The sequence below is a fragment of the Dipodomys ordii genome, unplaced genomic scaffold (assembly GCF_000151885.1).
Source record: "Dipodomys ordii isolate 6190 unplaced genomic scaffold, Dord_2.0 Scaffold25, whole genome shotgun sequence".
In the NCBI taxonomy this organism is placed as follows: Eukaryota; Metazoa; Chordata; class Mammalia; order Rodentia; family Heteromyidae; genus Dipodomys; species Dipodomys ordii.
This window is the reverse complement of record NW_012267241.1, coordinates 17,011,408-17,037,890: the sequence shown is the minus strand read 5'-3', so window position 1 is coordinate 17,037,890 and position 26,483 is coordinate 17,011,408.

Below are 26,483 nucleotides of genomic sequence, written 5' to 3'. Positions count from 1 at the left end.
ATGACACTCTTAAATCAATAAACTTCCAAAAAGTTGGAAGTGGAGCTATGGCTAGCCTTGAACAACAGAAAGCTCAGGGACAGCACCCAGACATTGAGTTCAAGCCCCAGAATTGGCACACAAAAAAGAAGAAGAAGAAGAAGAAGAAGAAGAAGAAGAAGAAGAAGAAGAAGAAGAAGAAGAAGAAGAAGAAGAAGAAGAAGAAGAAGAAGAAAAGAAGAAGAAGAAGAAGAAGAAGAAGAAGAAGAAGAAGAAGAAGAAGAAGAAGAAGAAGAAGAAGAAGAAGAAGAAGAAGAAGAAAAGGAGAAAGGGAGGAAGGAAGGAAAGAAGAAAGGGAGGGAGGGAGGGAGGAAGGAAGGGAGGGAGGGAGGGAGGAAGGGAGGGAGAAGAGAAGAGATAAATGAAAAGAAAAGAAGAAAGCAAGCAACAATCTCTCCTCTGCTCCCACAAATTTTAAGAACCTGGACAGAGAAGAATAAGAAAGAAACTGGAGCCTAAGAATGAGCCAGAATTCTCCCAAATGACACCACTCCCCAGAAAGTACCCCCAAGTTCTTCCCAAGAAGTCCATTGGCCAAGACACTTCTGGCTTCTTTGCAAGGCATCTGCTGGAGTCAGAAACACTTTCCAGACACAAAGCCCAGAAATTAAGCATGCCTCACCACAGGAACAATGAAGGAAATAAGGAATTAGGCATCAAAGATTACTTTAGTTCCCATATATCCAAAAGTGCTGTGTAATAATCAAGGATAAAAAAATATATTTGGAAAATTTTTTTCTCCATCTTCATCTTTGCTGAGATAAATATTTTCTTAGCACTATCTAGAGATCATTTCTAAGGAAAATATATCTAAATGTGCTACCTCGTTCATTACACTTACATATTAATGCATCCAACAAGTTTATGGCTCACTCTCTATAATTATATACAGATATGTCAGTTATATACCCTACATATATGATATATGTTATGTATCCTACATAGGTTAAGTATTATATATAAAATATATATATATATATAATATTATCTATAACACATCTGCCTGGTCTACTAGACACAGATCTTGTGAGACAGAGAATACAGGACTCCGAGCTCCAACACTGTATACATGAGTTCAACATAAACTGATGCTCACCAAAGAAGTAGCAGGAGATTCATATCACAAAATCAAATTGGAAATATATTCAGCATTTCATGACAATACTAATATTCCTCATCAAGAGAAGTTCTCTCTAAAAATGGCTCCCAAATACAAGTGGAAAAAGTAACCAGTCCCACATATGTACAAATCTCAACATAGAAAGACAAGAAGTAGGGCTGGGAAATTGGCTCAGTGGTAGAGTGCTTGCCTCGCATGCATGAGGCCCTGGGTTCAATTACTCAGTACCACATAAGCAGAAAAAAGCCGGAAGTGGCACTGTGGCTCAAATGGTAGGGCGCTAATCTTGAGCTGAAGGGCTAAAGGATAGTGCCCAGGACAGAGTTTAGCCCCCATGACTAACAAAAAAAAATACAAGAAATATGAAAAAACACATTAACCTGACTCTTCCAAAAGATAAGTTTCTAGCGGTGACTCCAAAGATATTGAAGTGGATGAAAAGCTGAATAAATATTTTTAAAATCTATTTTATAAAAGACTGATTGGTTCCAAGAAAATAAAGAGAAACAACTGAACAATTTAAAAAGGAAATACAAAATATAAACAAGATGTTAAACAAGATGTTTCAATAAAGATCCAGTGAATTTTTTCAGAGAAAAGCAGTCATGTAAGGGAAAAGCTCAATAAGTTAAAAAAAAAAGTACACAAAGTAAAACAAATTCAGTAGACTCATTAATAGACTAGATGAAACAGAAGACAGAGTACAAGGTTGATGATTTAGGACATTCCAAAATACTAAAGAGAAAAAAATAATTATAAATCAAAATTTCAAAACCTCTGAGACATTAATTAAAATGCCAAATCTACATGCTTTTGGTGTAGATGAAGGTACTGAGGTATCAACTAAAAGCATAAAAAGCTTACTCAATAGAATAATAGCAGGAAATTTTGCAAAGCTTTGGAATATCCAGTTGGAGGAGAAAATCATTACCATAAATTGTCATGACCGCAAAAGAACCTCCCCTCACTATTTTATAGTTAAAATGTCAATAATACAGAACAAAGAACACTGAGAGTTGTGAGACAGAAACACCAACTCACAAAGACAAACTCAACAGAAACTCCAAAAACCCAGGAAATCATGGAGTGATGTATGTTAAGCTCTATAACAAAATAACTGATCAGCCCAGTCTCTCCAGGCCATGGATGCTTTCCTTACTAGAGACTCTAGCAAAGTGCTGTTTTCCTTACTCATTTGTGCTATGGGAAGAATTAGTCTCTTGTGGTTGTAGAAGTGAGACTCTGTATCCTTGCTAGCTGTCAGCAGAGGACTATTCCCAGTTTCTAGAAGCTACTTGCAGCCTCTTGCTAGTAGCCACTTCCTCCACCTTCAAAACCAGCACTCCTGGTTCTTATCCTTCTCATATTCTGAATTTCATCTTCCTCTCTTCACGGACCTAGCCAGGAAAGGCTTACCACTTTACTCATATGATTAGACTGGATCCACCGCTATAGTCCAAGATTATCTCCCAATCTCAAGGTCCATACCTTTAATCATAGCATCTCTAATCTTTTCACTATGGAAGATAACATATTCATAGGGCCTAGAGGTTGGTCATAGCCATCTTTGGAAGATAGGGAGCACTGGTCAGTCATAAATGAATTCTACAAGGAAAACCACAATGGTTAGAGGGGGAAAAATGGCCTGGGAGAGATGCTGATTTAAATTGTGTCTCTAGGGATGCCAAACCAAGGTGGCATCTAAACAGAGTGATCAGTCCTGTGACCACCTGAGCAGAGCATTTTAGAAACATATTTACATATGAAAAATAGGCACAGGAAGTTGTATATCAGACTAATCACTCACAGGTTACCTCTAGGGAGAGGGACCTAATTCTAGGGTGACAGAAGATGACGTCTTTTACTTATCAATCTTTATTTTTTTTGTCTGGATGTTTTCATTATGAATTGTTTTATAAGTTATGTTTATAAAATCTTAGAAACCAAAGCAAGAAATATTTTTTTTCATTGAGGTCCAGTGGAAACCAAGAAAGTTTAAGACATAAATATTTACTGATGAAAGTTCAGCATATTCTAAGTTCTGACACATACTACATAGGAAGTAAAATTTTGTCTTGGATTCTATGACCAAATCACTTCTGGAGGGAAGCCATAAATCAATGCCCTTTTTCTTCTGAGTCTTTAAGGAGAATACACTTGCCAATTAGACATTTTTACACATCAGCAACCTTGGAAACTTCTCATGGTTGTAACCTCTTTATTTTGCTTCTAAGTCCTAACTTGGTGCTTATTTTGTGAGCTCTCACCCAGGATCTTGCACATCATTGCATGTGGTTTTCCAAAGAGGGCACTAAAAGCTGCTCTTGGAATGAAGGCAGGCAGAAGAAAAGTGACTTGAATGGGCTCTGTAGTGTAGCAATCTGTCACAGCAAAAGGGAAAGTATTGCTAGCACGCATTTCTGCTGCTCAGACACAAACAAGGGAGAGATCACAGGAGGATAGTGAACGTGCCTGCTGGTGAACTGAAGTGGAGTGACCGCATAGACAGAAGACAGGAGACCAAAGGGCTCTCCCAGGACTGGAGAAAACCAAACTTTGAGCAATTTGCTGGAATTTCAAGGCTCTGGATACAACTGCAGAAAATTGGTTGCATGTGTCCATATGTGGGCACGCATGTTTGTGCTCATCAAAATTACAACTCCTTTGGAACAAACAGAGGACATTGAAATGCATTACAAAAAAAATACCTTCAGCTTCAAATGAAGGAGTTCACATTTACATGCTAATCACATAGATTTGTTTGTTCAGGCGTCTTGCCTAAGAAAGATAGGAATTTCCTGAGTAATATGTTTACAATAGTCTAGTAGACTCTTCTATTTGAATGTCTTTTCATCACCTCAAGAGTGACAAATCCAAAACTGAACACATCGCTGTCTGCTCAGAGAGATTGTCTCCTCCCAGCCCTTCCTGCTTGTGATAGGGGGCCCTCTATTTGTCATTACTCATGCTTGAGTACTTATCCTTCACCTTCTATGATCCTTCAAATCCTTGGGGGAAAGAGGTGAAATATAAACCATCTGTAAATACAAATAGCATTTAATCAGCCACCAAATATATCATCAACTATTATGTAAATCCCTCCCTCTCCATTCGCACTGTGGAGGATTTCATCCTAGCAGTGTTTATCTGAAAAATTTCCCCAGGAACTTCCTCCACCCACTGCCTATCCTGCCAGGCTTAGGTTTCACTAGACATTGAACCCAAACACACTCTAGTCCCATTATCATCCAAGGACCAGAGCAAGTTCCTGAGGCCCTTCCAGACTCCCACTGGAGTTCAGAGTTGAAGTTCTCACAAAAGGCCACCTCCTCACTCTGGCTAAGCTTTTGCCTGGTATTCACTTTCTGGAACAATGCAGATGTGATAGAACCCCTGTCCTTCCTTGAGGGCATCCTGAGGCCTCATACTCATGCTGATTAAAGCTTCAGTTCCCTCTTAGTACCTTTCCTCCTAGGAGATGTGGCAAGGCACAGCCACAAACTGGTGGGTCTTTTCCTCCTCAGATCCAAGTGATACCCAAGTAGGAAGCCAAGCCAAGCCATCTCATCTACAGCGGGGCCTGGGTAGCTCAGGCTCTTGGCATGAGATCATACAGTGAGCAAAGTACTTTTCTTTTGTTATTGTCTTGTAAAGATGCTGTTCAGAGGGGTTACAGTTACCTCAGTAAGGTAATGAGGACATTTCTTGTCGAGCATCGTTACCCCCTCCTTTGTTTTTCTCCTACTATCCCATCCCTTGAGCAAAGTATTTTTACCCACCTCCTAAAGATGGTGGAGGACAGGATGAATAGTTTACAGCATCCTAGCTCCAACTACACTCAAAAATCCATATTCCCAAGTTAGACTGTGCCCTCTCGTTTACTTGATCTTGCAAAAAGTAGATTTTTTTTTCACATGCCAAGCAGAGAACTGAACAGATAGGAGCCTTCTGGTCATAAGCTGTGGCATGGAAAATAGATAACTGAAAAAAAATCAAAGTTAGCAAGGTTGTGGCAGTGACAAGCCCATGAGAAACAAGACTGAGACAGAGGCCACAGGCCCTCCTTAGACAAGGAAGTCAGTAAACCTGTGAGAGGGCGTGCTTCACTTTGGTCTTAGTTCACTAGGGCTTTCATGGCTGAGTACTACCAAACAGGTGGCCTAAAGATAGAATTGTACTCATTGTCACTGAGGTCTAGAGGCTGAAAGTCCTAGACCAATGTAGCATCAGGACCATGCTCCTACTGAAGGAACTAAGGAAGGATGTGATTCAGGCCTCCCTGCTAGCTCTCAGAGCTCTTTGGATTGTGACAAAATTCCAATCATCACATAATGCTCTTCCTGTGTGGCTGTCTCCAAATATCCCTCTTCTATCAGGACATCAGTTATATTCCATTAGGGGCCTGTGGTAGTCCATTTCCATTGCTGTCTCAAAATACCTACAGTTTGAGCTACTTTATAAAGTTAAGACATTTAGTTAGCTCATCGTGTGGGGAGCTGGAGGTCTAAGCAACATCGCAGCAGCTCTTGGTGAGGGCATACCCGGCTGTATCACCTGCCATGCTGACACAGCATAGCAGGAACACCAGCAAGAGGGGAAGGTCACCGGATAAGACAAGGCCTCAACAGGGAGCATGGCCCACCTTCTTTCTCGTAAGAACTGACTAGAGTACTGTGAGAACTCCATCAATTCCTTCTGAGGGCAGTGCCTGCCATAAGTGAAAGACCTCCCTCTGGACCTCACCTATTAAAGTTTCCATCCCCTCTTCACATTGTCACACTGGGGACCAAGGCTCTAGTCCACGAATCCCTGGGGCCTAAACCACATCCAAACCATAGCAAAGATAACTCCAGTCTAGCGTGACCTAACTTGACTAATTACACTCCCAACAACCCTGTTTCTAATGAATATTTCATCCTGAAGTCCTGGAGCTAAGCACTTGGTGAATTCCAAGGAGACAGTCCCACTCTCAACAATATTTCTGTGAGGGAGGAGTCCATTCAGGTGGCAGGGAGGACCACTTTTACCCACAATGCCCTGATCAACTCTTTGAAAGCAAGCCAAGCTTTCCACTGTGTCTCCCCCACATCACCAAACACAGCATTCAGTAACTGAATGAATACTTGTTGACGGTTGATGAATGGTACATTTTACACTAAAATTTTAAAATGTGTGTGATATCCTGGGGAGGTAGTTTGGGATTTGTTTGTACGCCAGGAATAGATCTCATAGTTAACATATAGAAAATGCTTAAATCATTTGGAGCCTGATAACAGTTCCCAGAGATCATGTGGAAGAAAAACAGCTGGCTGGTATCTAATGCTGAACTGGCCCCTTTGTCTGCAGGCCTGGGTCCCAGAGGCAGCAAGCAGAGGAGCTCTGCGGCAAGGTTGGCAAGAGGTCACATGTGTGAGCCAAGAAGAAATTCTGGTAAGAGAACAGTAAGAGAGCGCATCCATCCAGGCCTCAGGGCAACTCACCCCCTTCGCCCAGCCTGGGGACACACAGCTGCCCCTCCAAGCTCAGAGGGGCAAATTCCCCCACATCAGACAGGCAGCCCTGGGCCGCTAAAGGGAAACCTGGCCAGCTAGGAAGCAGCTGGTCTTGGCAAACAAAAAATAATGCCCCGGGCAAAAACAAAGCAAGTGGGATCCTGGAAAAGCTTCAGTCTTAGGAGCCACTCCCTCTCTAAACCAGATTTTAAACCCAGTATAGAATTTTAAACCGGTTTAGGTTTAAATTCCTTCGGTCTAAAATTTTCTGTGATTAGAACATCCTAGAAAGCTTTCCTCTCCTTTCAAAACCCTCAAGAATTTGTTCCAATGGTATAGGCCACATTGCCACTGGCACTTTTGTTATCTACTATTCTTTTTTAATTTAACACAGGCCAAAAAAAAAAAAAAACAGAAGATCTTTTGTAATTTCATGAGGATCTGCATCACATAGAATTACCTTTTGGTAATTGTTTTCTTACCTTTTTATCTCATGAAATGACTTACTAATGGCAAGCTACTTTCACCATTGAAAATTTTGTTTACATATACACATATACACATTGCAACCTCTTCTGAAATATGTATTTAATTCATTCATTAGCTTCCCACTGTGCATAAGAACCTGGAATCAGCTGTACATAATGGTCCTCTTATAAGAACAATAACTACCCACACAGATAAAACAAAGCAAGGTAAGTTTTCAAATAAAGAACTAGTCATAGTGAGGATCAAAGCCAGAGTGTTTTTTATCCTTATGTAGGACAATAATAATTGCTAGAAGTTAATCATCAAGCATTTTCTATGTGATAGGCAGTGTTATGTGATTTGGACCTATCTTATCACAAATCCTTTCAACTTCATTTAAAAAATTGCTTAAAAACAGTATGCCAGTTGGGTGTAGCTAAGTGGTAGAGCATCCGCTTAGCAAACACAAGGCTTGGATTTGATTCCCAGCACTGCCAGGAAAAAATACATATATATACTTCATAATTAATAGTTTAATAATGAATAATTATATATACATAATATTTCCAATGATATAATTTCAGCTAGTATTGAAAAGAGTTGGAATTCAAGCCCTACTTTGTCTTACTTTAAACTGTAGGCTTAGTACAATGTCATACATGGATAAAAACATGGCCAAGTACCAGTGATCCATGCTTGTTATTTTAATTACTCAGGAAATTGAGACCTGAAAGATCATAGTTCAAGGCCAGCCAAGGAAAAATCCACAAGACCCCAATCTCTAATTAAACAGCAAAAAGTGGGGCTGGAGGTATGGTTTAAATAGAACATCAGCAACCAAGCTAATTGAGCTGAGGGCCCGATGTCCAAATCCCAGTATTTCAAAATTAATGAGGAAGAAAAATACAAACTCTTTTTCTTCTTTTCTTTTTCCTTTCTCTTTTTGTTATTGTGAAAATACCGTACAGAGGGGTTACAATCACATGAGCAAGGTAATGAGTACATTTCTTATCAAGCATTGTTATCAAGCATTTTCTTCCCCTTACCATCCCTTCCCATCTCCGCCCCCCCACACACACCCTGCACCCCACGCCAAGGTTGGAAAGTTCGTTTTTCAACATAATGTCTTGTACATCTCATTGTTGCAATGAGTCCACCTGTATCCCTATTTAAACAATTGGTTTTTTCCCTTCCCCTCCACAAATTATACCGGGTTATACCATGGGGGAGGGACATACAAAGCAACAAAGACATCATCTTATAAATACGTTAGAAACAATAGCAAGAAAGAATAACCATTTGAGTCCTTATCTTGGGGTTCATTTCACCTAACATCAACTTATCTGACTGTTTCTGCTTGTCTCAGACATATACTAGTCATTGCAAATAAGGGAAACCATGGGACCTATGTTTCTTTGGGCCTGGCTTACTTCACTTAATATAATTTTTTCCAAGTCTTTCCATTTCCTAACAAATGGTGCAATGTCATTCTTTCTGATGGAGGCATAGAATCAACATTGAGGTATCACCTCACCCCAGTTAGAATGGCTAGAATCAAGAACTCTAATAACAACAGATGCTGGAGGGGATGTGGCCAGAAGGGACCCCTACTACATTGTTGGTAGGAGTGTAAACTTGTTCAACCACTTTAGAAAGTAGTATGGAGGTGCCTCAAAAGACTCCACATAGAGCTCCCCTATGACCCAGCAATTCCACTTTTGGGCATTTACCCAAATGATCACAAACAAGACCATACTAAAGCTACCAGCACAACTATGTTTATTGCAGCATTATTTACTATAGCTAAGATATGGAACCAACCCAGATGCCCCTCAGTAGATGAATAGATCAAGAAAAATACAAACTCTTAGTCAAAGATTGAAAGCTCTTGGAAAATACCTATGGTATATTCTTTTCAAAAACTGATTTATGAAAAAAACTTCTATGAAAAACAGAAAATAAATCCAAAGGGAAAACTGAGGCATAGAAATTGTAACCAGAGCTTTTTTTTTTTTTAATGATAGTCCTGGGGCTTGAACTCAAGACCTAGGCACTGTCCCTGAGCTTCTTTTGCTCAAGGCTAGCACTCTACTACTTGAGCCACAGTGCCACTTCTGGCTTTTTCTGTTTATGTGATGCTAAGGAATCAAACCCTGGGCTTCATGCTAAGCAAGTACTCTACCACTAAGCACATTCCCAGCCCTAACCAGAGATTTTAAGAACTGACTCAGAGCTGGGTGTCAGTGACTCGGGAGGCTGAGATCTGAGGACTGGGGTTCAAAGCCAGCTGGGGCAGTAAAATCAATAAGACTCTTTTCTCCAATTATCCACCAAAAAGCTAGAAGTGGAGTTGGAGGTGGAGTTGTGACATATGTGGTAGATCATTAATCTTGAACTAAAAAGCCCAGAGACAGCACATAGACCCTAAGTTCAAGCCCCACGACTGGCACAAAAAAAAAAGAAAAAAAATCCTTCTAAAATGCAATTTTTAACAGATGAAATATCACTTTGCCCTATTTTGAAGGTAAGTTCTAGAAGCTCTGGAGACTTCTAATGATTAAAAAAATCACATGATAACCTTTTTTAGTAACAGGCTTATTGAACACAACATTACACTACTGATGCTATTCTAAGAAAAACTAGTCATGCTGGGCTAAATTTTCCAAGAATGCAATTTAAGCCCACAGTCAGGTGTATTGTAAAATGAATGGAATACTGCAGTTCAAACACGGTCCTTCCAATGGTCCATTGGTGGGCCTGATCTCACTGATTCTCATTAAACAGTGATTTCATTTCTCCACATCATCACCAGCCTCATTCCTGGGCAGCCCTCACAGATCTCACAACACATGCAAATATCATTTAAAGGTAGCCACACCCCAAGACAAAGGAGCCATTGCTGCTCCTCTTTTCAGGGTGAGGCAAAAACCCCAGCAATCACAGATGGGTAGAAGGAATTGGTGGTCCCAGTAGGCCTACCTTTTACCACCCTCTGAGGCTTCATTTAAAGTGTGGCAGTCACATACTTGCACGCTGACACATACCCTGACACACACACACACACGCACACACACACGCACACACACACACACACACACATGTACACACATGCACGCACACAGAGTTAAACCATTCCACCTGCCCTTCACATCCCATGCACTTGTAATGTTAAAGATGTGGTGGACTCTATGCAAATAAAATCCCAAACCTTTACAGATATCTTGGCATAGACTTTCATTTGCTCCCCTGCCAGACTTGTAAAAGAAGGTACATTTCCCTCCTATTCCATATGGGGAAATTAGAGTGTGATATGTAGCAAGTGGTCCAGAGTTAAGAAATCATTGGAATTTTTAAGTTCTTATAGTTCACACTCTTCCCTATAAAATGGTCAAGTTATTGGTAAGTTTATCTTTTCTCCCTTGAATGGAAAAAGGTTATTAGGATGAGAGACAATTTGGGGCTCATTTTCAGGTTCTTATCAAACCCAACAAAGATCCCTCGAAGGCTAAGTGTGAATTTCTAGCACAAAGGCAAACAAAATACAAAAGAGCTGCTGAGTGGATATGGGGAATGCTGATGGTAATGGCTGTTAATCAGGGCACTGGCTCATCATTAGTAAGTTTTCTTTATAGAATACGCATCTTCTATCAGAGAGTATCTTACCATGAATGGAGGACAAAGAGCCTGCGAGATACAGAGATATGACAACCCTTGGCAGTTAATAAAGGAGCTATTGAGAGTTGAATTAATAGAGGTGTGAATGGCACATAGAAGTATTCACCCATTAGGTTGCTGGGTGCCATGTAACCCTAACCACTAATTACAACATGTTGTCTACTAGATAGAAACCCCATTGAAGTCATCTGTCCATTAGCTGAGACTAGCCTGGTTCCAATTAGCCAAATAGAGATGTTATTTAGTCCAGGACCACCCATGAAGTAGATAAAGTCTACAGGTATTTATCAGTCTATTTTAAAGATATGGACTGCAGATATAAACTGCCAGCCACCTAGTGTACCACTTCGAGTCTTACAGCCCAGATAAGCCCAAAGCCAACATCAAAGGAACAGAAGAGCAGTCCAGCAGAGCTCAAACAACTCACAGAACTATGAAAATAAAGTAATAGTTGCTTTTAATCCACAAAGTATTTGTTGTGCTACTAGTGATCAAGTGAGTCATTGTGGTGGTACCTGGGATTGAAGTTAGGGTTTCATACCAGCTAGACAAGCACTCTAAGACTTGAGCCATACCCCTGCCCTTTTACTTTTAGTTTGTTTCTGTTTTCAGATAGGTATCGGATCTCACATTTTTGCCCTCTTTAGCCTCAGACCACAATGCTCTTACTTCTACCTTCCAAGTAGCTGGGATCACAGAGTATACCACCATGCTTCCTAAGCCTCCAAGTATTGAGATACTTTACTACACAGGCCATAAGTTTACTGGAAGTAGAGTGTACATTAAGTTAACTACCCTTCAAAGATACCCTCCTCCCCTCTTTAAGGGAAGCAGTACGAAGGATGTGGGAGAAGTCACATAACTTGCAAAGTTATGTCACATGTATGCTTACACACAATGAGGCTTTTGTTCTGGGGGAAGCCATTCACTGTGGAACAAGTCAAACTACCTTGAAACTGCATGTCAAGGAAAGCCTCTGGAAAGAGAGGAAGAGAAGAGCCTCAGCTCAGCTGACATCTCAGTTGAGGCACCATGCATGAGCCTGAAGAAGCCATCTGGGTCCCTGCCTAGTGGGTTATGAGAGACTTCAGCCTCTATTCTGTCTGAGTTCACTCACAAGAGACACCTTGCAAGAATCCTCCAGCTAGGCCTAATCAACACAAAGAATTTGTAGAGATGATATTAAGTTGTTCTGAAGCCAAGAAAGTTGAGATCAGTTTGTTACAGAATAGAAATACTTACGGAAAAAACACATTTGTACATTGTAAGTTGTAAATATCTCAGAACTTCTGGTCCTTCAATTAAAAAAAAACTTTTCAGCCAGGTGGCAGTGGCTTACACCTATAATCCTAGCTCCTCAGGAGGCTGAGACCTGAGGATCATGGTTCAAAGCCAGACCAGGCAACAAAGTCCACGAGACTCTCATCTCCAATAAACTACTCAGAAAAAGCTAGAAGTAATGCTGTGTCTCAAATGGTAGAGTGCTAGTCTTGAGCAAAAAAAGCTCAGGGACAGTGCCCAGGCCCTGAGTTCAAGCCCAAGGATGGGCAATAAAATAAATAACTATTTCTGCATGTGGCAACTGCAAAATTTTGTGTCTTGTCTGTCTGACCAAAATGTAGCATATTATTCAGCTACAAACTCAAAGAAAGATAAGTGAAGAGAATACATTTCTACCATTCATCAAAAGAATTTACTATTATCAGGAAACTATTTCTAGCATAGCCACAAGTATGAAGCAAATGGGCACGAGGGATGGAGAACAAGTAGTCCCACACTGCCTGAACTTGGGTGGATGTGTGCTGTCGACCAAGGGTGCCAACACCGGAAGAAGATAAAAATGATTAGGCTTTAGATTTCAAGTGTCCTCTTACCAAATTTTTTCTCTACATATTATTTGGATTACAAACCCAGTAACACCCAATTGCACAACATCAAAGACGTTCCTAAATGATGTAGAAGACTGTGCTGATGAATAGAACAGCTGTGGAAAACAGCTGCTTGGTATTGGAAGAAAAGGAAACATGCTCTGGATCCACAGCCCAGCTGCAGGACATGGGTTCTGGGACCTCCGGGCGGCAGCAGGGCTCCCTCCTCAGCCAGGCCTTGGTTCTGCAACATGTTGTCACGTCACCACCTCCTCAGAGGCACATAGCTTCTCTTAGTGGTACTCACTTATCCAGCATCTTCCCAGACTATTGGTTTTGATGGAAAGTACACAGCTGTCCTTGTTCAATGCATTAGTGTCTGTGATTTGATTCTGTATCTATTCAGACACAGTGTAGGTTCTGGAATCGGGCTTTGAAACCTTGTTCAGTGAGAACTTTCACCTCTCTGAGACTCATTTTCCCCATTGATAAAATGATGATGATAATGTTTAATGTGCCTGCCCTACAGTATTACAGAGACTATTTTATGTCGAGTGTGCCCACAATATCAAATACACTCCAATAGTGCCATGATTCAAATATTTGTGTTCCCTCAGAATTTGTACATTAAAATGTAATTCCTGGCTAGGTATGCTGGTTCATATCTGTAATCCTAATTACTTGGGAGGTACAGCTCAAGAGGATTATAATTCCAGGCCAGTCTAGACAATGAAGTGTGCAAGACCCCATCTCAATTGATAAAAATCTAAAGGGAAAGGCTCAAGTCCTAGAGTGTCTTTAGTAAGTGCAAGTGCAACTGCAAGGTCCTGGGCTTAAACTCCAAAACCACAAACAAAAACCTAGTCCTCAATGCAGTGGTCTCAAGAGGTGGGAATTGCGGGGAATGTAATAGATCGTGGGGACTCAACCCTCATGAATGGGGTCAGAGCCCTCACGGGAGACCTAAGAAAGTTTGAACAGCCATTTCTGCCTTATGCAAACACAAGGTCCCAAACCGTCCCCAGCCTTGATCTTGGCCTTCTTACCTCTCAGAACTGTGAGCAATAAATATCTGTTGTTTATAAATTACCAAGTCTAAGCTCTTTCATTATAGTACCCCAAACAACCTAAGACAATTAGGTACTATATTATTCTTGAGGAAATAATGTGTTCGCTTCCTTACATCATCTTCCTCCAGTGAGTTACACTAAACTAAGCTGCTGCAAACTAAGATGGCCAAGGACTCAGAGATATTTTGCAGCCTAATTACTCAAAGGATTGTTAGTGGAGGCCCAGGAAACATTTAACTATTAGCTAGAACTCTAAAGATACCTTTCCCCTCCCTCTGTTCCTGTCAATCATCCATTTACCTCCTGGGTGGCAAAGGAGAATAAGAGATCTGACCACTAGCACAAGAAGTAAGCTCCTGAAAGTAGTGAACCAATGAGGACACAAGGGGACAGAAAAGGCCTCTGGAAAGGATGGTAAAGAAGACAGTAAAAGAATCAGATAAGAAAAATGTCTCCCAACTTCCAGTGACAGTTGGAGCAAAAGCAGGAGAATGGAAATACCCAAGAAAATCAACTTTAAAAAGGATTTGGGATACAGTTTCAGCCTATGGTTACTTGACCCCATAGCCTGTGGTGAGGAAGAGCCTCGTTTTAGGAGAGGACATCAGAGAAATCTGCTCAGCTCTCATTGACTTAGAAATAGAGAGAGGAAGGAGCTAGAGTCCCAAAATACCTTTCCAGGGCACATCACCAATAACTACAACTAGGCCCCATCTCTTAAAGGTTCCACCACCTTCCATGCACAAGCCTTTGAAGGACATTTCTTGTGGCACTACTGATCTCTAGCTCCCCTTGAGGGCTCCATATTGGTTTGGAATATGTTATCTGAACCCCGTATAGAGGGCATCTCAGGTCTTTGAATGTATGCTTGGCTGGCTGACTGCAAGAGCACTTGTGGCAAGGTCTCTATTGGCCCTCCTGACACATGGGGACAGAGTGCTGGGACATGTACTGTCATTGTTTCTCCATTCCGTGTAAAATATAAGCCAGCAAAAGTCACTCCCAGATCCCAAGTTTCAATGTGAAGGGAAATATACTCCCTGAACTCTGCCCCAGATAAGTGATGTTGCTGATGAAACTTCTGGAGCCTCAAGGAGCCGAGTTAAAACAGGGTGGACCAAGCCAAGTCTCCTGCTTGGTCTTTCCCATCTCTGAGCCACACTTGGGGAAAGCCTCCACTCCACAGGAGCTTAGACAACTTACACTGCAGCCCTTGCTTGAGCAATGCCTCCCACCCTGCCATCAGCCTTGGCTGTTTGCTGTCACCTGAAATGTTTTCTGTGGCTTTGCTCAGCTCCCATGGGGCCTGCAAACTTCTGATCTATACCCACGCTACAGCAATGTTGTTAGCCTTTCCCTAGGTCTTTTTCTCCTGCATGTCCCGTGAGACACCTGTGTTGCTTTCCCTCTTTAAGGCACTCTGACTCTTCCCTACCACAAAAATGTCAGGCAGAAATCTGAGGAGTATTTATCAGCAAAATTCAGTGCCTTCCATTGGGACTGTGAGGCAGAACCACCAAGGACTGTCACGTTTTGCCTATTAGATTCTTCTTTCTGAACAGAAAGCTAAGATTTAAGCAGGCTGAATAACCCACCCAAGGTCATTTGTGTGGTCCACAGTGATGGCTGCAGTGGTGTGGTAGGGACTCAGGCTTTGCCTGCGAAGACTAACAGCTAAATCACCTATGAAGTCCCTCCCCCACCTTTCTGTCAAGGCAGCCAATGGCAAGGGTCAGCACCTCCACATCATTGATTGCTAGGACAAGCGACCTGCCAAGGCCCTTTAAAATCATGACTGCATTATTTCTCTTCTTAAAAATGGAGAAGTTGTTATGTGGCCTCAACTAGCCCACCAAGCACTTAGTGGATTTAAAACCCCATTCTTCATAAATGGAAGCAAAGATCAAATGGCCACTTCCCGATCTAAAACGGGAAATATAAAGCATGGATCTGGAGCTTCTCCACATGTTTGAAAACAAGGGAGAGTTCCAGGTCCACAAGACACATGACCCCTAATGGCAGTGGGGGTGGGGGGCAATAAGGGGAATGGCCTGGCCTGGGGGAATAACATGTCAACTTTGCACAGGAGAGAGCCTGCAAGAACTCTGCATGACCAGGACTAGAATAATTGGAGAAACAAAACAAATAGCACTAGAATGTAACTTAGAGAATAACTAAACAATTGGACTAATTATCCCTAAAACCATACTGACATAAAAAGTGACTGAATAAATAGATAGATGGAAAAGGAGGAAAATAAATATTCCTTGTGGAAGAATTTCTGCTAGTAAGTATATAGAGCATGAGAAACAGGAAATGCCTGTCAGGGTTCCATCAGTGCAGCAAGATCCATGGATGAATATTAACATTACAAGATGAAACGTTAAGGAAGAACAAGATGTTTGCATAACCTCAAATTAGCTCCTTAGCATTTATTAATTACTGTGGTGGGTCTAACATATGTCCACCAATTCTTTGATACTCCTCTCTTTAGGAAGTAGAGCTTCATTCCCTTCCCTTTGAGTGTGGATTTGTTACTTCTAAAGAAAGGAGTATGAACAGCAAGAGTAATATTGTAGTGGAGGCATCTGACAGACACCACCCCAACCAAGTGGTCCAGGTTAGCATCATGAGAGAGTCATGTTGATCTCATGTAGATCCTGATGTAATGCCCTCAAGAGGACTGCCCCTCCCAACCAACCATGATCCCTGTCTAATTAAGAGACAACACCAGATGAAGCCCAATCAAGGGAGTGTCTGCAAATACCTGACCCATACTCTTCTTGAGGGTCAAAGGAAAGCCTGAGGAGCTGTCACAGACTGTGGGAGAATAAGAAGTCACAACTAAATGCAAAGAATAAGGAGAAGTCACAACTAAATGAATTCAATCCTGAAACAAGAAAAAGACATTGTTGGAGAAATAGCAAAATGTTAATGCAATCTGTAACTTTATTTAGAAAATAAAATGGGGTCTGGCAGTATCTACACAACAACGACAAATTTCTGAATAGAACACACAAGATGCCTCTGTCACCTTTTATCACCATAAGTCACACTGGCATCTTCTGCAGTGACACAAAAATGAGAACCCTAAAATAGCTCTAGTAGCACTTTGTCTTTTATTCTGCCAGGAAAGCCTTCACCCGTTTGATCCATGCAGGCCTTCTCAGTTGTTTACTGATAAATATCTTTCTAAGACTCAGTCTAAGACTCCACATCCTAGTGGCCAGTGTTTGGCCCTTACCTCTCTCTGTCTTTATATATAGCTCATCCTTATATTCTTACCTATAACATTTTAGGTTATTTCTTTAAATAACTATGTCTTTCTCTTCCAGGTAATAAAATTATTGAGGAGAGACTGACCTTACTCACTTTTACAGACTTGAAGTTTAGCAAATGTTTTATATAAATTCAATGAAATGAGTAGATTATAAAATAAATTAATGGCTGGGCGCCAGTGGTACAGGTCTGTAATGCTAGCTACTTAGGAGACTGAGAGCTGAGGATCATGGATCAAAGCCAGCCCCAGCAGAAAAATCCAAGAGATTCTTATCTTGGCTTAATCCAAGATAAGATTAATTAATCATCAAAAAGTCAAAAGTGGAGGTGTGTCTCAAGTGGTAGAGTGCTTGCCTTGAGCAAAAAAGCTTAGGGAGCCAGGTGCTGGTGGCTCACGCCTATAATCCTAGCTACTCAGGAGGCTGAGATCTGAGGATCAAGATTCAAAGCCAGCCTGGGTGGGAAAGTCCATGAGACTCATCTCCTATAAACCACCAGAAAACTGGAAGTGGCACTGTGGCTCAAATGGTAGAGCTGAAGAGCTGAGGGACAGTGCCCATGCTCAGAGCTCAAGCCCTATGACTGACAAAAAAAAAAAAGCTCAGGGACTGTGCATGCCCAGGCCCTGAGTTCAAGCCCAAGATTGGCACAATTTTTAAAAAATGAGTAGATGAGTGAATACTTAACAAATCCCCACTAGGAACATATTGGATCAAAATGAGAGACAAATAAATTCATTTCAGCTCTAGAGACATGTTTAAAGGAAGCTTCTGGTCAAAAGTTTTCAAACACTTTTTTAAGGCACATACATCAATAGTAAAAACTCACGTTGAGTTCAGCAGATGTCCTGACAAAGAACCAAGTCCTGTCATAAGTGAGGCAGCCACAGGGAGGGTCCAGACCCTGGCAGGAGCTCACCTCTGGACAGTTCCCCCCACCCTGGAATTCAGTCATCTCAATTCCAATAGCCTCACACAGACTCACAGTAGGTCTCCTGACTTTATCAAGTCAATATTCCTTCCTGAGGTGTGAATATTTCAACAAGTACACCTAATACTCCTTTAATAATTCTAGGAATTCACACCCTCTTTTCAATATCGGTGCAAGTTGTTTTAGATGCCTTCGTAAACATACTACCTCCAAAAGAAAAATGGCAGAAGCCTTGCTTCTCAAAGTATGTTAAAGACATGTGAATATTACTTCTTGTTAAGCAAGAGTTTTCCATGCCTTGACACTATTGAACACACCTTGGACTGGAGAAAAAACATATTGATCTATCATCAACAAATATACTAAGTGCCTTTAATATGCTTATATCAAAGGAATGTGCTCAATGTAGGGTTGACACACAAAATTTAATATTTCATCCGTTAGAGGAAGAATATCTAGGAAGGAGACCACACACATCTCCTTAAAAGCTGGCAGGAACTGTGAGGAATATGGAGCAATCTCAGCTTCAAAGATCCCCAGCTCTTCTCTCTCAGGAGATGCTAGACAATGAGGTTTGGTCTCAGGGCATTTATCTGGATGAAGTGCTGTGTAAGCAGCAATCAGACTCAGAGATAACAATGTTTCCTCACAGTTTAAGTCCGTCCATCTACAAACTGACCTGGACTTCCATCTCGATCTATTTATGCTTTTTTCCTGCCATAACTGGAAAAACAGGCACATACCACCACACCCAGCTTTTCCTGTTCATAGAGTATCACAACCCTTATTCCTAGTCTGGCCTTGAACCACAATCCCCTTGATTTTAGCTCCAAAGTAACAAGGATTACACGCAGGAGCCACCGCATTGGGCTTTCATTATGTCTTTAGGTTGTCATTGTCTTTGTCTGGTTTTAGTTTTAAGGTGATATTGGCTGTGTAGAGTAAGCTTATAAGAGTTCCCTTTCTTTCAAGTTTTTTGAATGGTTTGGGAAGAATCAATGGTAGTTCTTTAAAAGTTGGGTAGAATACAGGTGGGCCCATTGCAACAAGGAGATGTACAAATCGTTATGTCGAAAAACGAACTTAACAACTTTGGTGGGGGGTGGGGAGGACCAGATGGGGGGAGTGGGGAGGATGAGAAGGGGAAACAAGGAGGAGGTAACAATGCTTGATAAGAAATGTACTCATTATCTTGCCCTTGTAATTGTAACTCCACTGTACAGTATTCTCACAATAAAAAAAAAAGAGGAAATAAAAAGCAGATAATTACAAAAAAAAAAAAAGTTGGGTAGAATTCAGCAGTGGAGCCCTCTGGTGCTGGGCTTTTCTCTGTTAAGGAACTTTTTAAAATTCCTGTTTCAATCTTATTGCTTTCCAGTTTCACACTTCAATCTCACTGATGTGCTTAGGTTTTCTGTGTCTTCATGGATTCATTCTAGTAGGTTATAACTTCTAGGAAATGTATCCATTTCTTCTAGATTTTTCCACCTTGTTGATACATAATTGTTCATAACAATTCCTAATAATCTTTTGGCTTTTCTGTGCTATGTATTAGAATGTCTTCTTTTTCAACTGTGATTTTATCGAGTGTTCTTTCATTTCTCTTCATAAGTACATCTGAAAGTTTGTCAATTTTATTACTTTTTAAAAATCAACTCTTCATCAATTGATCTTTTATATGTTTTAGTGTCTATTTAATTTATTTTGATTTTGATCTTTTGTATTCATTTCCCTCTAATCTGGAGTCATTTAGATAAAATGTTCTCTTTTCTGACACATTGCTCTAGCGTCCTTTCTTAATACTGCTTAGTACAACATACGTTTTGGTCTGTGGTGCATATATTTTGACTTGTTTCAACAATTTCTTTTTATTTCATCTTTGATTCCCTTGAGGACCACTGTTCATTCAAGAGCATGTGATTTAGTTTCTAACACTCATCTAGTTGATTTCTGGTTTTATTCCACAGTCATCAGAAAAGGTAGCATGATAAGTTTTTGGTTTTGTCACCTAACACATTGCCTATCCTCAAGATTATTCTATGGGTTGTTGAGAAGAATATGTATTCTGAAGCCATTTAAAAAAGTTCTGTAAATGTATTAGGTCCATCTGATGTATAGTATCATTTAGCTATAATGTTCTTGTTGATTTTTTTTTATCTACATGATATGTCTGCTGTGGAAAGGGGATGTTAAAGTCTTTGGACATCATTCTATTAGAGTCTGTGTATCCCTTTAGATTTAATAATGTCTGCTTCATACTATTTGGTTCTCCCAGATGGGGTGTGTGTGTGTGTGTGTGTGTGTGTGTGTGTGTGTGTGTGTGTGTGTGTATCTTCTTGCTGAATTGATCCCTTAATCAGTATATAATGAGATTTTTTTTCTCTTTAAGTGGTTTTTTTAAGTCTATATTATCTGTCATAATCACTTCTGCTTACTTTTGGTTTCCTATCACATGGAAAAGTATTTCCATCTTTTCATTCTCCATCTGTGTATGTTTTACTATCAGAGAAATCTTTTAGGTAGAATATCATTCGTTCTTATTTTTAATTCACTCCATCAGTCTGAACCTTTTCATTGTAGAATTGAATCCATTTACTTTTAATGTGATTTTTTTATTTGTGTATGTACTCCAGTTATTTTGTTAATTTTTGCTCATGGTTTTAAATATCCTTGTTTTATTTCTCTCCCTTCCTATTCATCTTGTGGTGTGACAATATTTGATTTCCTTTCTTTTTCTCTTTTTTGTGTATACACTTATATTGGATTTTACACTTCCAACTGTTTTCATGGTAATAATCTTGCTTTTACTTTTAAATGAAGAATTCTGTTATTTTTTGACAAATCAGTGAAATATTTATACCCCTTTTCTTGCCTTATAAAATAGTCATAATTCAAATATTCATTTTCTTTGTCATCTCATAAGTATCAGAGGCTTTCTTCCTTCTTTGGACCTTTTTTTACTTCTACAGATTATTTTGAAAGATCTTCCTCTGGTTCAATTTTTCCTTTCATCTGTTTAATCTAGTCTGCTGCTTAGACTTTGAATTGTCTCTTTGATTGTTGTTTTACTTCTATGCCTGGTTTACACTAAATAATTAAATGAAAACAGAAATATTGTAACCTTTTTGCCAATGTTCTCCAAAACCTTCAAGCTGGCCTGCAATTACTTCATTGAAGACTGCTGTACTCGAAGCAGTAGTAAATGATAGCTTCAGGCAGTTACAAACATGGCTTCAGCCAGCTTTCCAGAAATTTCTGTGCTATTCTCACCAAGAACCTGATTCACAGTAGACTTGCTCCCTCTTATCATCAGAGCCATCAAAGATGCCATCAAGTGAGCCATTGATGTCATTGTTCTAGGCATTTATAACTTCATACTTTCTTTTAGGGAATTCTGCATGGCTTGTCATGTCTTCTGGCATCATTGTTGTCTACATTCCCTGCATTATTTTTACTGTGACAGACATTGCACCTGTTATCTGCAGCTGTAAATTCATCACTTCGTTTGTGTGGAAATAGAAATAGTATTCTAAGCTTCTAGCAGAAATTCTTGATTTCTGTTTCTATTGATGTCCAAGCTGCTTGAAAGTTTCTTCTATAAAATAATGTGGGAATGAGAATGGCTATGGTGTGGTTATGGTTTGAAATTGTCTCCCAAGAGCTCATGTATTGAAACTTAATATTATCACTCCCCCCACTTTATGAGATATACAAAGGTAAAAACTTAATTGAACATTGGTGTTCAAGATTGGAGTTTTTGCTCTCTCTGCTCTTTTCTAGTCCTTTCTCAGCTTTTTCCTTCTCTTCTCTTTCCCAGCTCCCTTCTCTTTCCTAGCTCTCTCTTTCCCACCATTCCCAGACACTCTCTTTTCTAGCTCTTTTCTCTCTTTTCTAGCTCTTTTCTCTCTTTGCTAGCTCTTTTCTCTCTCTTTCCCAGCTCTCTCTCTTTTCCAGCTCTCTCTTTCCCAGCTCTCTTTCCCAGGCCTTTCCCCACCGCGTGGAGGACCAAGATGGCCTGGTGCCAGCCAGAACGATGAATAAACCTACTCCTTACCTGAATACCACGTGCGTGGTGATGTTCTTACTCGGCTACCTCTTTTTAAAAACCTAATGTAAATGGTGCCGTGTGAACTCGGGAAGGGCTTAAAAAAAAAAGAAAAAGAAAAAAAAGATTGGAGCTTTTGGATAGAGATGAGGCCTATGCAACATCATTAGGGTAGAGCCTCCATGATTGAATACTGTTGGCTTCATAAGAGGAAAGGAAGTGACCAGAAGAGAGAATATATATATATATATATATATAAAGAAGGTCATCACCAGATCCACACCTCATCTTTGGATTCCAAAACTAGGAGCCAAAATAAGCCTCTTTGTAAGTAGCTAGCCTCGGGCATTTTATTATAATAATAGAAAATAGACAAGTACCAGAACCATTTATGATTTCAATCAAGAGCAAGGATATGTTGGGAGTAATATCTTAGGAATGTGCTGTAGGATTTAGAGGAGGAAACTTTAGAGGTCAAAAGAAAATCATGAAAATGTTGACTTAATATTCATTTGAATAGAAAGGAAAAGAGATGAGAAAATGCAAGGGAAGATCAATAGTAAGCACAGATTGATCATGAAGAAGAAAGAAGAGACAAAGTGACTTCCAAGGTAATTGAGAAACTAGCTATGTAATCTGAAGAGGAGGATCAAAACTGGAGTCAACTGCCTGCATTTAAGTTCCGTCTCCCATTTACTAGACATATGGCTTTGTGAGCCCAACTTTTGTCTCCCATACTGTGATTATAATACTATCTACCTCACAAGCTTGTTGTGACGTAAATCATGAGAATGTATGGTAGTGAACATATGGTTATCTGAAGACAATAAAAAATAAAAGAAATAAGTTCAGATGTGGTAAGTCATGTTATAATTCAAGCTATTAAGGAGAGTTTCAGTTTGAGACCAGCTTGGATAAAGACTAACAAGACCACATCTCAACTAATAAGCTAAGTAGGGTGATATACACCTGCCATGGTAGGTAGGCATAAAGTAGAAATAGGAGGAGCCTGACCTAAGATATCTTATTCAAAATAAAGCAGAAAGAAATGGGGCATGACTCAAGTGGTTAAGTGCCTACAAGAGGCCTGTAGTTCAAACTCAAGTACCATAGATAAATAAATAAGTAAAGCATACAGAGTAGTGCCTAGCACCTAGCAAACATCAGCAAGTTGGTGCTGTTATCATGTAAAAAAAAATAGCAGTAGCAGCAGCAGGAAAAAACTAGATCCCCTCAGAAATTTCTCTGGTGAGAATGGAGACATTAACTTGGAAAACTATATTACAGAGAAGCATTTTATATTTACCATTAGGATATGAAGTCCCCATTCATCTCCCTTGTTCCCCAAAAATGTATTTCCCCAGCTAGTTTCAAGTCTCCAGCCCTCCTACCAAACCACCTCTAACATTTCTAACCCTAGTTATTTGAATGGAAATGAAATTTCTTTTGAGATACTTACTAGTTGAAGGGGGATTTTAAAATCATTTTTTAAGTAGAGAAGCATTGCTCTAAATGTACTGGGAGAGGCAGAAGTCTCCAAGAGAGACACTTTCCAAAGGATATTTGCTCTGAATCTTACGTAACTTAGGCATCGAAGAATGAGACTAAAGCCCAGCCACAGTTGCCTCTTGCCCTTCTTCAGACAAGGGCATTTGCCAAAGCTCTCAGCCACCATTTCCCCATCTTTAAATTGAAGGAAAAAATACAAACATGACTCCAGGTGGAATTGTACTTGTTTAGAAGAAAAGCAACCAGGGAAAAGGAGTAAATAAAGAAAAAAAGGGGATGCATATTTGGAAACTATCACACATTATTAGTTTGGAAGGAGGGAGAATTATGCTATCTAAACACTGAAGCAAAGAAGAAACTGGAAATTAGGGAGGCTCAGTCTCTTCTCCATAACCTCACTGCTACTGAACAAATTGCTGGGAATCTATTCACTTTTGCCCACCTGGGATATGATGACAATGCATTGACATCGAATGCTCTGCTCTTTCAATGGCAGCAGCTTGAGTGAAGGCATCCTTGCATTCTCTGGTTTCTGTTTTATCACCATCCTTGAGATGCTGGTGATGAATGTGGCCATATTCAGTAAGCGTTCAACACCATATCCCAGAACCAAAAGAGCTCCACAGACACCATTTTACTGCAGGTCTCTCTGCTAGTATCTCAGGATGTTTTGATAATAGTGATATCAGTATTATATTGTTAATCCTAATGTATTTACCACCAAGACTCCTCCTCCTCTAAGGTGGAAATGTTACATTTGCTTTTTTAAAAGGTTGCAGAGCAAAATCATTTTTCCAACAGGTAGAAAAAAAGAACTCAAATGAACCTTGAGGTAGGCTGACCATGTGATATTTTTCTCTTTGCTTTGCTTTGTTTGCTTTTGTGTAGGTGTGTCACAAAGAGTTTGAACTTGGAACCATCCTGCTTATGACATAGAGACTCTACCACTTGAGCTGCACCTTTCGTGTTTAGTTACTATTTCTGAAATTGTATTAGTTTGCCCTGGTCATATGCAGACTATAATTCTCTTGACTCTACCACCCACAACATTGGGATTCTAGACAGATATGCCACCACGTCCAGCCTACTGGTTGAGATGGGGATCTCACTGACTTTTTGGCCTGGGCTGACCTCCAACTCTTTTTTTTTTTTGAATTTTTTTTTTGGGTCCGGTCGTGGGGCTTGAACTCTGGGCCTGGGCGCTGTCCCTCAGCTCTTCAGTTCAAGGCTAGCACTCTACCACTTGAGCCACAGTGCCACTTCCAGCTTTTTTCTTTTTGCTTATGTGGTGCTGAGGAATTGAACCCAGGGCCTCCAGGCATGCAAGGCAAGCGCTCTACCACTGAGCCACCTTCCCAGCCCATGACCTCCAACTCTTAATTCCTCAGATCTCTTCTTCCCAAGTCAGATTACAAGCATGCACCACTTTAGTTGGCTTCTGACATGACAGTTTTCTTTTTTTTTAAAAAAAAAAAAAGCTTACTGTTATTATAAAGGTGATGTACAGAAGGGTTACAGTTACATAAGTCAGGTAATAAGTATGTTTCTTTTTGAACAGTGACACCTCCTCCCTCGTTTTCTCCAAGTTTTTCCCTCCCGGACCCCTTTCCCACATAGTTCATTTTCAACATAGAGTCTAGAGAGTATCATTGCTGCATGTGTTCACTCCTTGTCATACCACGTCTGTGCCACCCCAGACTTTTTTCTTAAATGGGGACATCACTCTATATAAAGCCATTGTTCAGCACCTCACATGCCTTGGCTCTTGCTAGTGTTTGCAATGATGTCTCTTATCTCAGCCTTCCCATCAGCCCTTCTCAGGAAGGTTTACACAGACCCTAATTTACATCCCAATTTCTGAAACAATTCTGTCTCAGGGAAAAAACAAGTCAATCACCTTGGTCCACCCAGGGTCTCCTGCAGCCTCCATCTGACTAGCTTTAGGCCTAGGGATGATTGATTCATTCATTCTCTCCAAGTATGATCCCCAAGTAGTTTTGCGGTCTGCTTTGTCTGATTATACTTCTGCATCAGGTCCTCTATCTACCTTCCCTGGATACAAGCCAGAAGCCTCATCCTTCTTATCCGTTCTCCTGCCTAGCTACCCAGTCATAAATTTAATACAGACATCTCAACAATTACCATTGAGGACAATTGACCAGTATCCATCCACAGGACCTGTCTCTGTCTTGAAATTGTATCAACCTTTCAAGACCTTCTCAAGAAGCTAGAGAAGAAGGAACCCTGAAATAATTTTCAACTTGGTGAAATAGAGAACCTAATCAAATTATATTTACTTACAAGAGCAAAATAATTCTACAGGTACCTCTGAATTGGGGACTGTCAGATGCTTTACCAGCAATTCTCCTAGGACTGGCCAGGTCCTCTCCCTGTTGGCTGGTGTTCTGCTGCTAACAGACAGAACATCCAGGTGACAAGAGAGCCCACTGCTGACTCCCATGTTTAAATGACTCAGTAGCTGCTGCCTATACCATAGACTATTCCAAAGCATATTCTTTGCCATCCCATCCATCTTAGTAGAAATAATATAAACTTATTGTCACTTTCCTCCTAAAAGCCAGGAAAATCAACCAATGCATAGACCCGTATACCCAGGGAAATGTGTTTTAGTGCCAGAGAATTCAATGACCCTTTGAAAGCCAATAAGCAGATCACAGATGGGAAATCTCTACCCTCAGTGCACATGGTTCAATGCTCATCTTCTCTACTCAGAAACTGAGATGACGTGAATGCAGTACTCTCTCAAGCCACTGGTGGCAACTGGGACTGCTGGAAGATTCTGTCGGGGTACTGTGCCCTAAAAATAATCCCATCTTGGCATAATCTAGAACATTTATTAGTAAAAAAAATATGCCTATACTTACAAACTAAATAATGCCTATTACTTAGCAGGGTATATTAATTTATGCAATAATCCAGAAAACTAAGCTCCAGTGGGAAAAATCAGTCTAGAATCCCAACCCAAGA